This window comes from Morone saxatilis, unplaced genomic scaffold, assembly GCF_004916995.1.
Source record: "Morone saxatilis isolate NCDOM2014 unplaced genomic scaffold, NCSU_SB_2.0 Contig2, whole genome shotgun sequence".
NCBI lineage: Eukaryota > Metazoa > Chordata > Actinopteri > Moronidae > Morone > Morone saxatilis.
Genome location: NW_023339762.1, coordinates 7,793,862 through 7,802,033, shown reverse-complemented (window position 1 = coordinate 7,802,033; position 8,172 = coordinate 7,793,862).

Here is an 8,172-nt window from a genome sequence, read left to right as displayed (position 1 = left end):
TATATATTATATATATGTTTGGTTTGTCGGTTCTGGGCGTTGCAGGATATACATTGGACAGAGCTTCAGACTGAAGCCAATGCAAAGTTGAGCTTCTAGCAGACAGATGAATTTGACTGATATATGTCTGATATGTGTGTGTAAATAATTTAAAAGGTTCATGTTCATTTTTAAAAATCTGCTTTATTATGAAATTTAAAGTTACAATCAGAATTTTAAATAACAAAATACAAATTCAGGATTCAGTCAAATACCCATTAATCAAAGCTGCACTTCAAACATCATTCAAGCTCAGTCCACATAGTATTCAGTAACAACACCTATAAGTACATAACAATTCAGAACATAATTCCATATATAAATAGTGGCAGAACTTTTACAAAAGGGGTCTCAAGGGTCTCTGAAAAGGTCTGGGATCCAAGATACATTGACTGGGGAATTACGTGTTATATGTTATATAATACATCTTTCACACCGTGGGAGAGGGTTCTTTGTACTTAAGAACAATTGTTCTCACTTTTTCTCACTAATTAATGTAGGGACTTATATTCATTTCCCATTTTGAGTCATTTGTATTTGAATTTTACAAGCATTTAGAAAACTTAGTAACTGGGCTTATGCTTATATTACCACATATTATTATCTGTACCACTGTGAGCTTTGAGGCCCTGATTTAACCGTAGTAGTATAATGGAAGTCCCATCACACAAATTAAAAAATATAGTCCATTAAATAACTCATCTGAACCAGCTAAAGCTAAGTTTTTAAAAAAAGCTTTTTTATTTTTTTCAATCAATGAATTCACATCAATCAATTCATGAGATATTGACGAAATTGGACTTTTCATCTTTCAGAAAATCGAATGTGATTCATTTGCATTCTACAGATTTCATTCTAAGTCAACAAACAGTATCAATCCCTTTCTACCTGAAGTTCTGTGAAAAAATACCTGAGATTTGAATATGACAAGTCATTAGTTTCCTATTATAAGCTTTGATTCATGAAAAAGTAAAAGTACAAAATGAATGGTAAAGAACTCCACCTCGACATGCTACCCATTAATTAAAAGGCTTTAACAACACTGCATGTATTGTTTAAACTATAGTTACAGGTAATATTTCTTCCCACTAAACACATTTCTTTTCTTCCTGTAGTTTTCCTTCTTCTTCCTGCTCAGCCACTGGAGACGAACTCTGTCCGTCGTGTCCTGGCTGGCCGATGGGAACGTCCGCTCAGGAAAAATCTCCTTCAGTTTGCTCAAGAAAAACACCTCCATGTTTCGACCAGCCTGGGCCACCTCTGAGTCTGGCTGCACGGCAAAATAAATGTAAAAAAAAACACAGAAATCAGAAGCTATTTTTCTAGTTTAAACTGTATTTATCCAGGGGTAGCTGACTTACAATAAGCTAGTTCAACCAGTAAAGCCTCATTACCTGCACGCTACAGTACACTGGTCAAGTAAACACTCAGTTGATTGTTCACCAATGAGGAAGTTTTAAGATCGGACTGCTAATTTGTTAGTAATGGCCTTACACAGTTTTAAATGAAATATCTCAACAACTATTTGATGGATTGCCATTGGTACAGCCATTCATGGTCTCCAATGGATAAATCACACTGACTTAGATGATCCTCTGACTTTTTATCTGTGTGTTTAATGCCCATTAGCAAATGTTAGCATGCTAACACACTAAGATGATGAACATATTAAACATCGTGCCTATTGAACATCAGCATGTTAGCATTGTCACTGTGAGCATGTTAGCATGCTGGCGTTAACATTAAGCTCAAACTACCACTGAGTCTACAGACAGCCTCAAAGAGCTGCTAGCATGCTGCAGTCTCTACATAAAGAAATCAGAGTGGAAAATAAATTAAATTAAAGTGGCCCATTTTTCTGCTACATGTGGAACTTATTCCCACAGGCTATAGTGCAGAAATAATTTAATTACAGTAGAAATTAGATTACAGCGGGAAATCCGCTTAGATTCCAACGACCTTATGACAAACTTACGTAATTGAACGTAGCGCAGTTCTTGAACATCAGCAGGACATCATCAACAAACTGCTCGGCAGTGAAGTAGTGGAGAGTGTTGCTCTTATCCAGTTTCCTGCGGATCACTGACAGGTTGATGGGCCTCTTGATGATCTGGTAGTAATTTCGGGCCTGGAGCACATTCACAGAGATTAGATCATTGTAGCAGAGATTGTTTTTATTTTAACATTGCAGCTTGTTATGAAAGTTAAGTGGAACGTTTTACATAGACAGTAGAACAGTGTTTTCTTGGGTAGGTTGTTATAACCTTTAAATGCCATCTCTTTCTGCTGTTTCTGCCCTGCAGAGTTTTAAGTGAGTCTAGCAGTGTAGGTCTCCACGTTATTATTGCTAAATGATTTTCAGTTGGTTGCTTTGTTCCGTTTGATTTATAGTTCTTGGAAAAAGCCTGGAGGTTTAAAAAATAATGCAATTTTTCAGGATACATTAGGTGAATTTGATGTTTGTAACAGAAGTTCACATAAGATTGTTCACTTTAGGTTTAGGTTTTAATGTATTTTCTTATATATAACCAATAGCAGTGTCATAATCCCTTATAGAATGGGCCCAATATTTGTTAAAACATGTAAGTCAAATTTAACTACACCACACTGTAAATTCCTGTAAAGATTAAGTCATTTGGTTTGTACAGTTTTGTGCTGATAAATGTTATTCAGTACTGTCGGTGTGATTTATTTGATGTGATTTGTAAGAGACAAACATGTACAGATATTAATGGAAATCTGTTGGACTGACCAGGGGGCTGACAGGTTCATGGAACGGAGCGCTAAGTGCGTGACAGTACAACAGCAGACTCAGCTTCTCACATCTCTGCACAGGAAACACACACACAGACATACACAGTCACTAAAAAAACATATGTTCATCCACTAATAGGCTGATAAATAAATAGAAATTAATACTTTTACAGCTAGTACTTTACATCTGTCAAACTGATTCTGTAGCTCACCCTCTGGTCCTGGTTGGACAGTGTGTATGGAGCTTTGACTTCCCCACAGGAGTGCATGTCCTCACAGTCATAGCTCTCAATGGGCTCCTGGTAAGTTCTGCACAATGTACAGACCCAGTCACCTCTGTAGGACACACATGACCTTGGTTATTTCATAATTTAGACATTAAGAAATAACATTATTTCACTCTTTATCACTGTCAACAAATCTCATAAAAAGACCAAAACCAATTAATGCTTCCTATAACCAAGCATTGTCTGTGGAGCCAAAGCTGGATATTTCTTATGATCCATGTTGCAGAACCCCACTGTCATATGCCATATGTCGCATTTGGGTGACATATTTCTTTATTAGAATGAACTCAGCTAGCACATCAAACTAGTGAAGTAGTAGTAAAGTGTGAATAAGAAACCACATCCCCAAGCATGCTTAGTATTGTCTGCCCAAAAAATAGTTGAAAACAATAAGTAAACGTAATACCACCTTTGTCTTCGTAGGTGCAAGACATGAACCTCCATAGATTTCCTGTAAATGGCTAAAGGAGCCTCTGGTGTCTAGTGGGCTCAATTACAAACACAGAAATGGAATAATACCAACTTAACAAATATCTTGGTTGACTCAAGCTCAGGTGGTCGAGTGGGTCATCCAGTTATTAGTATATAGCACACAATAGATAGATATACTTTGATTGATTGATCTCAAGCTGGGAAATTGCAGAATATGCTACAATACAATATTGGGTCTATGGTTCAATTCCCCTCCTCTCCACATGCCGTGTCTAAGACAAGACATTCAGCTGCAAACTGCTCCCAAATTGTGAGTATGCCTCAACTCTCTGTGATTTACAGAGTTTCTTGATGGACAGTAAAGTAACTGCTGCGAAACATAGCTGCTGTTCACTAGTTATCTTAGCCGTAGCCAGTGTAACCAGGCTCAGCAGCTTCTATGGACATAGCTAATGGTAGAGGCGAAGAGACTGAAGAGGATGATGAAGGAGAAAGAAGAGAAACGGGGAGAGAAGCTGCCGGACAAGAGTAAATCTTGGACTGGCTTCTAGGTGTTGGCGAAAGCTTCGTAAAATAAAAGGCTATAGACAGTCCTTATCACTTTTCAAGCCTCTAAAAACTATTCAAATCTTAGAAGGGAAGCTTATCCTTCCTTTGAACTGCTCAAATGTGCTCATAAGTATAGATTACAAAGAGTCAGAAGCAAAAAGAGTTTGGATCCATTGGCCTGAGTCACAGTGTGACTGTCATCATATAAGTCTGTGCATATGATAAAGATGAACATAGCCTGTTGGTGCCCAAGTACTTACAGTGGGAAGCTGATGAGAGGAGGTATATGACAGGCTAAGTGGTAAACCTTCGGGCAGCGGTCACAGCAGAGCAGATCTCCTCCGTTCAGACACACAGCACAGAAATCTTCACTCTCTGTCTGCTCAGTCCCTGGTCCCGGTTCAGGCTGTGGGATGAATGAGTCTCCCTCCTCCTGTGAGCAGCAGAGATCAGGACTTTGATCCTCACTGTCGTCCACTTGAACTATATCTGCTTCATATTTACTGTCAGATTCATCCTCTTGCTCCAGGGATCGATCCAGATCTGCTTCTGGTTCTGGATCCAATTCAATCACCATGGTCTCCTCTGGATCTGGATCCAAATAAAATGTCTCTGAATCAGTTTTCACGCCCGGGTCCCATTCATCAGTTCCAGAATCAAACAGGATATACGGCTGATCTGGATTAGATTCACAGTCGAAGCCTGAGTCCTGCTCTGGCTCTCCAGAGGAGGCGCTGTCAGGACAGTACGGTTCAGTCCAGGAGGTTGGTGTTGAATCCGGTTGGTTGAGATCAGACGACTCTGGTGGTTTAGACTGAGGTGATGCCTCGTTTATCTCCAAAACGTTTGCCTCATTTTGACTGAAACCATTCTGCAAGCAGAGACAAGAAGAAAAAAGTGAACATAACAGGGAGTTCGTGTTAATCGTTGACTCACATCAAAGTGCTTCATCTCGGTACCTGTTGAGAATGATCCAAACAGGAAGCACCGTGGTGGCGCTTGGCGTGTGTTTGGCATGGCAGTCGTACCAGAGATACCACAGGCTGCAGAGATGCTGATAAAGACACAGACTGGAAGTTCAGACGCTCCAAGCTCACAACGGGTATGCAGGAATTTCCCAGAATCCTTTGGGCCTCTGGGTGAATGCTGTGGAAACAAATAATAAGTCTTGGTTGAGTCACTGTAAGTAGAACAATAATGTGTTACCCTCTGACAGAGAGATTATTTTCCCAGTGTGTTGTTAGGAGAACATGTTCACCACGTTGTCCTTTATTTTACCTTATTCTCTTTAATAAAGCTGCTACATCTTTTCCAGGTGGTCTTTGTCGTTTTGATGAAGAAGAGGCTTTTCCGGTCTTTCCGTTGCAAGAGTGGTTTGACTCCTCTTCCATCTCACAGAATCCAGTGCAGCAGATTCATAAAAATAAATAGAGGTTTAATGTAATTTTAATCAAACCAGTAGTTTATTTAAATATCAGTAACCCTTCCTTAACACTATAAAACTCATCCAGCTGCTCAGTAATTAAAGCCTTTTTTAACAGTCTTTGTCTATATTATATGTTCTGCTGCCCCTCTGACGTGGTTGCTTGATTTGAACCAGTCTCAGATGGCACGGCCTCTGGTGCCAGGTGTACTCTACTCTTGGCTACCTGTGGCAACAGGGTGGCCCGCCTTTGGGGGAAGTTGCCATGGCGTCTGTAAGACAGGTGTGCCATCTCCAGGAGATTGGGCCTCTTGGGGTGAAAAAACAGAAGAGAAAACACAGAAGAAGCTTCTGGTTTGAAATCTCCTGTGTGCTCAGTGTTTAGTGGCAAAATACAGGAATCAAAACAAACAGAAAACCACCAAAGAAACAGCAGAATGATCATTTTCAGATTAATTGGACTGCTCATTTTTACAAAAAAATACACAACAAGACAAACAAATGATGCTAACTTACACAGAAAAGACATTGGGTACATAACTACTAGTAACAAAACATTAACAACTTAGAGGAATCAGGTTTTAGTTGCATTATAATTGGATCTTACCTGAGTGTGAGTGTCACGAAAAAACAAGATGTCCTCTTCAGAAAGCCAGGTGAATGTGTCTCCAGGTGGATGTGAGGTGAGGATGAGAGAGATGGCACCGTTCCATGTGTCCAGTGTCAAGGGGGACGCGGTTGATTTGATTGGTGGAGAGCGTGTGATGCTATCATTTGTATTACACTGTAGCCAGGATCCAGGTAAAAAGCATGTAGTACAAGAAAATAAGTACATCAATTAGTGAATCATTTAAGAAGAAATCCCTTACAGGTTTGATGAAGTGGAATCCAGTCTTGGCTCGATTGCCTATCTTCAGTTGGAGGTACACAGTTCCCTCCCAGTAATTCTGACCAATGACAAGTTACAGGCTGTAAGGTTGACTCAAGCTTTGAATAACAGACCAACTGTATGTAAATCCATTCTAACTCTGTCTGATGCAGTATCACCTGATAGCCTAAAGTAAGCAAAAAAGTACGGCATTCAACTCATTCATGTGTTTTCTCTTTTTATAACCTTCTCGTTATTATATTAATTCAATCTCAGATTTACTATACTCCATAAAATAGTTCCCAAATGTGTTATCATGTAGCACACTATATGTACATTTGTTGGCATACCAACCTTTACATTCACTTTGGACCTATCATCTCTACAAAATATGTAACTGAAATCTTTCTCTCCTACTCCTAATATTTTCTGTCAAATGACAGCCGCTTTTTATCTCTGCAGCAGTTATTTGGCTGCAAAACAACATTTATTAATACAAGGTATAAATCCACCCATGACAGTTATCGGTCAGTGAATGGCTGTACTCCATATAACATGATAAGGGCTGAGGTGGTAGTGGAATGTGTCAAGAGATATAATACCGACATACCGACAATTGTGTCAGATTTTTCAGTTCGGATATATTTTGTTGTGTATCTCCTCTTTCCCTCTTTTGAGAAGAATAAAATAAGGGTAATGAGATATTTAGTTGAACAAATGAATTTGATTACTTGTATGAAAAGAGTTATACCGTACACAGATGTGGAAGAAGTACTCAGATATTTTAGCAATACTACAGTGTTGAAATACTCTGTTACAAGTAAAGGCCCAGGATTCAAATATTTACTTGAGTAAAAGTGTTAAAGTATTATCAGCAAAATGTACTCTAAGTACTTAAAGTAAAAGTACTCACAATGCAGAATGGCCCATTTCAGAATCATATATATCAATTGGATTTTAATAATTAGTAAACCATTAATATGTACATCACTTTAATGTTGCAGCTGGTAAAGCTGGACTTAATTTTAATTACTGCTTGGTAGATTTATCTATAATATGCCTAACTGTATGTGTTGATTGTATTTTGGATTCATAATTTGAATCTGCAAAGTAACTGTCAGATAAATGTTGTGGAGTAGTGTGAACGTGCCTGATGATGCACAACACGCAGCACGTCCAACTTGTTTCCATCACAGCTGACCTGGTTAATCCGTCACATGTTCAGTCCTGGTGATTTTTCACTGTGCAGTGACATTTTTTATTAAATAATGCATATATGTGAAAACATTATATCACAATTATATTTTCCATAGGCAGATTTTGTTAAGGTGTACAAATGGCACAAATATCAGGATCTTCAAATAATCATGAAGTGAAGAGAGAGCAGCCTGTAACATATTTCCATGAAAACATCAACCAGAAAGTCAAGAGATCCTCTGATGCTACAGCTAGCATAATAGTTCAGGGTTAATAAATAATAATAAACCAGGCTAATTTACTTTTGACTGTAGAAATTGTAGCTGCACTCAAATATTGTTGTTGTTTTATTTATTTTTATTTTTTGAGAAATACTTTATAACTAAGCCTCAAATCAAGTGTCAATAAGAGTTTAATTGAGTGTAAATAATAAACAGCTTAATTTAGTTAATTGTGTACCAACACGTCCCTGTACGTTACTTAGGCTACAGAAATCAAATGAATTTAAACACCTAACTTTTAGTAAAAATGTGCTGAGTGGGGACATCTCTTCTCTTCTCCTATTTGTAACCAAACTCCTGCTGAATAACACTTGGACACAGTCCTTCCTGCCATCCACCACT